Here is a 7,927-nt window from a genome sequence, read left to right as displayed (position 1 = left end):
AGAGAAGTAAGACTAAAGGTACAGTGGCAGGAATCATGAAAACACACTGATTATAGGGAGATTTTAGTTCCTTGAAACAGCAAGAAAAAAGAAAGAATAAAAAAATAAAAGCGGGATTTATTAGACTTATAAGTTATATCCTCCAATGAGACTTGTGTGTAAAAGTGCTTCTAAAAATACAAGCAGTCTTACTATGCACAGAACAGATTTGTTCAAAAAAAAAAAAAAAAGAAATAGTTAATGTGGGCAAGCTCTGCAAATATTAGCTAGAAAACATGGTATGAACAGTAGGGACTCAGTGCACTTGTCTTGAAAATCACAGTCATGGCTGAGTACTCTACTGCATGTTAAGAAATCAGGAAGTGTACAAACGAATTGAGATTACAGAGCCTACACTGGAATCTCTCTCTATGCTGGATTTTTTGTAAATGCTGCTTTCTAAAAACTAGTACTGTTTGATTCAAATATGAATTACTTATTTTCTGACTGGAGGTTATCACTGCCATCATTCAGTACACTTGTCAACTACTACAAATATCATGTTCAAAATCATGCCAGGACCAAATTCGAAGTCTGGTTTTTTCTCTCATCAGTTCTTTATTATCAGTGAAACTTCCCTTGCACACAAATCAAACTTATATTCTCTCTCTCGATCAATTTCCGCCCAGAATAAAAATCAATTCTCAGTCACTTTGTCCTCCACAGTCAAAGTCAATTCACCTCATGCTGACACACATATTCAAATATTTCCCTCTGTAACTCAACACTACTAAGTGCGTGCACCATCAGCATCAATTCAACCCACAACCAAGTCTTCATGAATTTATTTGGTTTACCCGCTACCCAACAAAATTAACCCTTACTCACACTTGCTGGATCAATCTCCTCGTCCTGAAATTTGTTTCCCCTCTTCGACTATCCTGTTCTGCCCTCAATTTAATCATAACACATTTCAACCCTGACTTCCACCCTTCAGAAGCTCTGGTCTCTCCCACTGGCATGTCTCTTTCAAGTTTTTATTCCAGTTTGCCTTTTCTTATTCCTTGTTCCCAACTACAAGCTACAAGTCCTGGAATGCACATTCCATTCTCCTCCCTCTTTTCTTTACACTTCTGTCTGGGGTCTCTCACACCGTACTTCTCCCTGATTTGTCCCTCCCTGATGTTCATACATCTGTTCTTCTCCACTGAGGCTTCTTGATCCCTCATTAAAAATCCCTTAGTCCTCTTCCTTAAAGTATCTAGTCTTGTTTCACAGGGTGCAGATTTTAGCATGTTGATTCCAAGAAGTGACTGAAACCTGGACTGAGTTCTACTAAAGCATTTCTGGCTGCTTCTTGGAAAGTAGGAAGAAAACAATTCAGACCCTCTTAAAAACTAACTTCAGCAGCAGATCCTAAATGCATTATCATGTAAGACTATACATTTCTGGCAAACAGAACAAGAGTAGTTATGCTTCACTTCCAAGGAATAGCAGAAAGTCTACTATTGGTAATAATTTGGGAAAACATTGTCAGCTTTCAGAAACATTTGACTATTCCCTGAGGACCCTTAAACAGCTTTTTTTTTTCCTGTTGGAACACGACTGGTACTTAGAAAGAAGACTTCTAACGTACTTATTATATGTCTGCAAAGAGGCTCTAAGAGTCAGCAAATAATCTCTTCACAGATCACATGTTTAACTGTATCAACATATGGTCAGCAAAATCTCATTTTGCTATAATTTCATCTTTGAAGAAAATGCAGGAAACGTCATAGTGATATATTTTTTGAAATGATTATCACTAACTCGGTGAGTAATTTCATAACTTAATTGTGACAAAATACAATGAAAAAGGATATCTTGTGGAGTTACATGGAGCTTGATCACATGAAGTTTAAGTCTATTCATATACAAGAAAGCATTTCATTTAGAACATTAGGATCTGCTTCGTCTCCAAGCATCTTTTTACTTTCTCCCATCCCAATATAGTAGTTTCATCAACTTCAGTGAAATGAGAGTTCAAATACTTTATTGGATCACGGAATTAACTTCACCTCTTCCTTTTCTTTTTTTAATTCATTTATTTTGCTCAAGGTGATAATACTTTTTTACAGATTTTTTGAGTTTTGAATTCGTAGTTCTTAGAAGCACATCCTATTTGGTTTAAATTGTCACAATTCCTTTAGCTATATTCTCTGAACATCTCAGATGCAATCCTTTCCCCTTACAAATATTTGTGGGATGTCATTTTTTAAAAATGTTTTACAGATGGATGCTAAAGAAAACCCACCCACTCATCAGATGTCTCTCATGGTGTTTTAATACCTTTTTGTAGATTTTCTTTCACTCTTCTCTGATTATGTTTTGAGAATAATTATTTTATATCTCAAGGAAAAGAAGAAACAGGAACATAAGCAAATATTCTAAATAATATCTAGGTAGAGTTTTAGCATCATTCAACTTTTGAGTAAGACTTCAACTGGAGTTCATTAGATATGATGGAAAAATACATGCAGAAAACAAATGACATTTACACTCAAAATTTTGGTGTGTAAGTAGTAGACATCATACCTAGAAAACTTACAATAATTTATATGTTCTGACTACATTCACTTTGAATTTTACTTTAATGCATAAGAGTGAAACTATAACTGTAGCAACCACCATGACCAGACTGTGGTAACATGCATGCAATGTTTACATGTATGGTAACTCTGATTTTTCTGAGAATGGCATAGTGATACCAATCACTAGATACAACTATATCTATATATATGTGATATATATGTATATCTATAGAACTATAGATACAACTATATTTGTATCTCAGTTACATCCATACTGACTTTGGTCTTTGTAGCAGAATAAACAAAGGACTTTGTTTAACCTTTATTTTTTTCCCCAAAACAAAACTAACCATAATTTAGGAGAAAGTGATTTTATTCATTACAGAGTGTCTTTAGTTATTGCTTTTATTAGCATATTAAAATTTGCAACACTATTTAAGCATTATTTTTCTAATTAAACTCACTGCAAAATAAGAAAAGAAATGGGAATCGTTCAGCAATGATCTAGGTAAAAACATCAAAACAAAACAATTATTAGTTGGCATAGAATAAGTCATGGCCGACTGCTTTCCTGGAAACCTAGTGTATGAGGGTTCCATTCCATCCTCTTTAGAAATGTATTAATGCCTATTGTTTTAGCACCAGGTGCAAATGTTTGTCTACAAATTATTTTCCTCCTGAAGGCCAAAGAACAAAAGCCAAAACCTCCTAAACTGGAAAATAACCTCATCCAAACTTTTATGCAGGAAATCCGATACTCTTAACTATATCATTAGAAAAGAAAAGAAGAAAGAAAGAAAAAGCAAAATTGAAGTCAAAACAAAGAAACTCTTTTTACATTTATAGAGAGAGAAAGGACAATATTTATTCAAAAAAGCTAGAACAGCCTCAGTGAAAAGTTAGGAGAAGAACTGTTTTTTTCCCTTTCCAGCAAACTAGTATGAGTCTTATAAGCCACACCACCAGAGGGACAGAGAAGTAAGGGACACTCCCTGCTGACCGCAGGTTCATCTGGGAAAACCGCAAAGTGCAGTGTGACACTGGAGCTGCCTGCACCAAAGGGGACATTCTCACTGCACTGAGCTGCCTCACAAAAGCTGTTGCAGCCCTGTCACTATCTTTCACTCATATAATAGCTTGTAGTAAAGTATCTTCTGTCTTGTTCTGCAACTTCTGCATATGCTACTACTATAATTTGAAATGATTGCATCTGGTTACCTATTTTCTTTTTGAGTATCAAGCTCATGTCTTTGATTTCAGTAACATTTTTACTAATTACGTAGCAGTAAGACAAAAATCTGAAGTTTACCTTATCACTCATTCTATTACATTTCGCAATATAGTGCGTTATAGTGCGGTAGCGTAATGGAAAGTGCAGTGACAATTGCAGGATGGCAAAGTCTTTGGCTGCAGCAAATGAGGACAAGATCAAATGCAACAGCAATAGATGCAGAAACAAAGGAAAAAAAGCTGCTTAGCTTCAGAAAGCCTCAGGTACACAGGGATCTCCAGTGAGATCCCCTCATCTTCACTGCCAACCCTCAAGCGAGGTCTGGGAAGTGCATGGCATGCACTGAGCCCCTGGGTTGGACCCACCTTCCCACCAAGTGCTCAATCACTGTTTCAGGCTGTGACTTAGCATTTCTGCTACATAAGTACGATCATCATCTTGCATTCAATCCCTGCTAACATGCTCTCAATGTAAAGTTAAACAATGCTTTGGTTTTGGTTCTGTCATTTTCCTTTTTTTTCCAAAGATTTGGTTGAAAGTGTGCGCAGTTGAAATGAAGCACCCATGTAAAAAACAAGAGACTAAACAGACAAAAAAATATTAATAAATGGCACTAGAAAATTAGATTTTAGATTTTACAGAAGACAAATACAAAAGCCACTTTTCCAGCAATTCAAAATAAAAAAAGAAATCCTTACAACTCTTTTGCATTATGTCACATTGATAAGCAACAGATAAAATGGTCTGAAGCAATTTTGGAAAATGACCACAGAAAATTTACAGCAGATCTTTGATTCCTAGGTGTTCAATGTCAGAAGCTATAAAGAAGTCCACTCAAATACTGCCAGTTTTCCACCTTGAATTATTTTAAAGAATCCTCTTAGAGTATTCAGATAGGTTTTTGAGATCTTAAACCGATTCACCTAGGAGCAGAAATGAAATTTTCTTGTAAGACAACAGTACAACCAGCAGCACCATAGCTATGAAGAAGCATGACAGAATATAACCTAAAAAATATTTCAATTAAAGCTTTCATACTCAGACATTTTCAAAGATCTGACATTGCAGCTCCTGCAACAAAAATACTACAAAGAGATGCAATGTGAATTAGATGTACCATCAGAATATAGGAAGGGAGGAACCTACCTGACAGATCAATACAGTCTTGTCTTGTATCACATCTACTGAGCAAAGCTACTTCTTTACAGAGAAGGATTTATTTTAAAAAGCCCATTTCTGTCCTTCATGAAGTCCTTCTCTTGTGATCCTTTTTATTAAGATCACATAGGCAACAACAGCAGCTTAGAATAGGAGATAAATGTATTATGGTTATCACTGGTGATTTCCAGAAACACCGTTCAGCAACTTCTCTGTGTTAAACGCTTTCTAAAAATCCTCTTCCCAGATGAGAAGCATGGATATGTGTCAGTGGGTTTAGAATTGAGATATTTGGTTAGGTTTCAGTGAAACACGGTGCCTGATTTCATAATGACACAGTTTGAATTGCATCAGACGCAGACAACTATGGAGTCATTAAGATTTTAAGCCATATGGACAACATTCAGCTCTAACATTCATCTCTCCCACCAAGAACAGCTAAGATCCTCCTCCTTCCATGATGAAGCTCTTTGTCCAGACCTCCCATCTGAATCCCCAACAAGTGGTCTTGCATAGCTCTATGGGTAAAATATATGGATGTTTACTCTCCTTGTGCTTTGAATCATCTCTGTATAGAGCAATTTATGATGCAGATGAAGAAAAAGGCAATGAATGTCACAGCAAGTGCAAAGATGCCACTCCTAAAACATTCACCACTGGGCCTCCATGAATCCTGGCTGGCAATTAGAAGCAATGTCCTTCTTCAGTTGTACATAAAACAGAAAATAACATTCAGAAATGATTACTATCTTCCTAATGAAATGATTTCAGGAAATAAGAGGAATGCAGGAAAAGGTAGGCTCAAAAAATGGCTGGTACTTGCTGGTTTTGGGAGGTGGAAACTGGTGAGCAGGGGCAAACTGCAGACTGACCCAGGGTGCTGCAGCTGAAAGCATGGCACCGAGGCCCCAGCAATGAAGCGTGTGTGAACTGCTGGGAGCAGAGAGGATGCAAATTAATTGCCTGTTCATTTCAACTTTCTGAATTATTCAGGAATGATGGGAGGGGAAAACATCAGTGCTGGAGGTGATAGGAACAGCCGATGTCTATGAACACCAGTGGGAGTAGAGTGGAGACAGAAATGCAGCTTTGAGCCTTTAAGGGGAAGGCTGCAGTAGGCCGCTGTTGGACAGGGCAAGGTGCAGGAGAGCACCACCCACTAACAGCGCCCCCCGCTGCCAGGGCGGGGAGCTGCACCAGTCCTTGTTCGCACTGGCCGCCTTGGGTCCACTTGTGCATTAGATTATGGAAAGCCATCTCCACAACAACATGGCATTACAGAGAGCAGGTATTGTGGAACAGCATTTAAGAAAATACCTTGCTTCATTCTCAGTGTACCTGCCCTACAGACTGACTCCCAAATATTTCACTTAGCCTTCTGAAACAAACTCACTTGTTTTCCCAACTAGGGATCGTAACCAGGCTGACAGGCATTATTTTTAGCTGCTCTCAGTATTAAACTTATCTCTCTTAGTATGTGACCTCAGGTATCACTGTGGGCTCAATTTTCCTGAGCTCTAAGTGTGGAAATTTCATATTCCATTCAGCTCCTTCTCATGAGAAATGGAAAGAGTATTCATAGAAAGCAGTTGTATTTGGGCTTAACATTGTTAGCATTTCTTCTCATGAGGGATATTAAATAATTTCATGCACAACTGCTCAAAATATTTTTTAAACTTCTGTAAACATAAGATTGCCAAAATCTAACATATGTTATGTGGTATTTAATCCTCAAGAGGAACCGAAGGAACAAAACACTTCTGCTAAAGTAATTAATAAGCACCAATACAGATACCTAGAATCTGTTCCATCAAAATGAATCACATCCTCCTGTAAGTCACGCCCAATATTTAGCAGCCTAAAAAAGAAAATTCAATACAGAAGAATGCTGGCTGAAATGAGTGCTGAAATCTTATGTATCGAGATCAAATCACCAAAGCTGTGCTACCTTCTGGTGCTCCTGAATCAGGAAAAAACAGGGAAGTTATTTGTAGAAAATTTATTTTGCCTGTTTTGGCACAGCTTATGAACCCTGCGGGGACCAGCGATTAAGGTTAAAGTGTATGCTAATGAATTACTGAAGTAAATTAGAAACCAGGAGAGCTCCCTAACTCCATTACATTTGTAAAGGTCTTTTTAGTTGCCATTTACAGCACTGACAGATAAGTCTTACTTTTTGTTTTACTGCAGGCTATGGAAAACAAGTCTCTGTTAAATGAACCTATTTATAATGCTCTGTAGCTATTACAATGTTACATACATTTTATCCTATTACTTACAAAAAAACCCAACCTGATAGTGATGTCTGTGGATGAAGTGCAGGTGATGTGTGAGCCTTCTCTACCAATGTGGACTCCTCAGGACTAACAGAACTGTGTGGTTCTGCCAGCTCAGAGGCAAAGTGCTTGCCTGGAGTGTTGGCAGTGCCTTGTGAGGGCTACAGGAAAGAATGGCTCCTAGTCTGCAACCCACAAACCTTCTTCTACTTCTTGCCCTTCATTGCAGTAGATGGGAATTACTTTATAACAGTTGTGAAGATGCTGCTGCTGTTAGCAAAACTGTCCTCTTGCATATGCAGCAGAACACTTGTTAAAGAAGAGCCTGAATTCAATTTCCCTGTGAGGTTTGAAAATCACATCTGCTAGCTTTGGGACACCGCTCCCTGGCCACAGGGGAACAAGGGAAAGGTACTTTCTGCTCCCTATTTCAGGGTACAGCAGCATAGAGGATATAATTTAAAATTCAATGAACTGGAGAAGGAATAATAGGCAGAGTCTGTATCTTAATCAGTGATGTATTTCACTGGATTCCCATTGCTATTCCTGAAATTGAAACTGCTTACCAGTCTTATGGTGCACTAAGTGAATGCTTAAATACATTTAAAAAAAGTCACATCTGCGGTTGTCTTAGAACTACAGATGTCTCAGGTCTCTCACCTGAGGTGATTTTAAACATTTCAGATTTTTGTTTATTTCAATAATTCCTGCTT

Source organism: Meleagris gallopavo, chromosome 9, assembly GCF_000146605.3.
Source record: "Meleagris gallopavo isolate NT-WF06-2002-E0010 breed Aviagen turkey brand Nicholas breeding stock chromosome 9, Turkey_5.1, whole genome shotgun sequence".
In the NCBI taxonomy this organism is placed as follows: domain Eukaryota; kingdom Metazoa; phylum Chordata; class Aves; order Galliformes; family Phasianidae; genus Meleagris; species Meleagris gallopavo.
Note: the sequence above shows the minus strand (reverse complement) of the source record.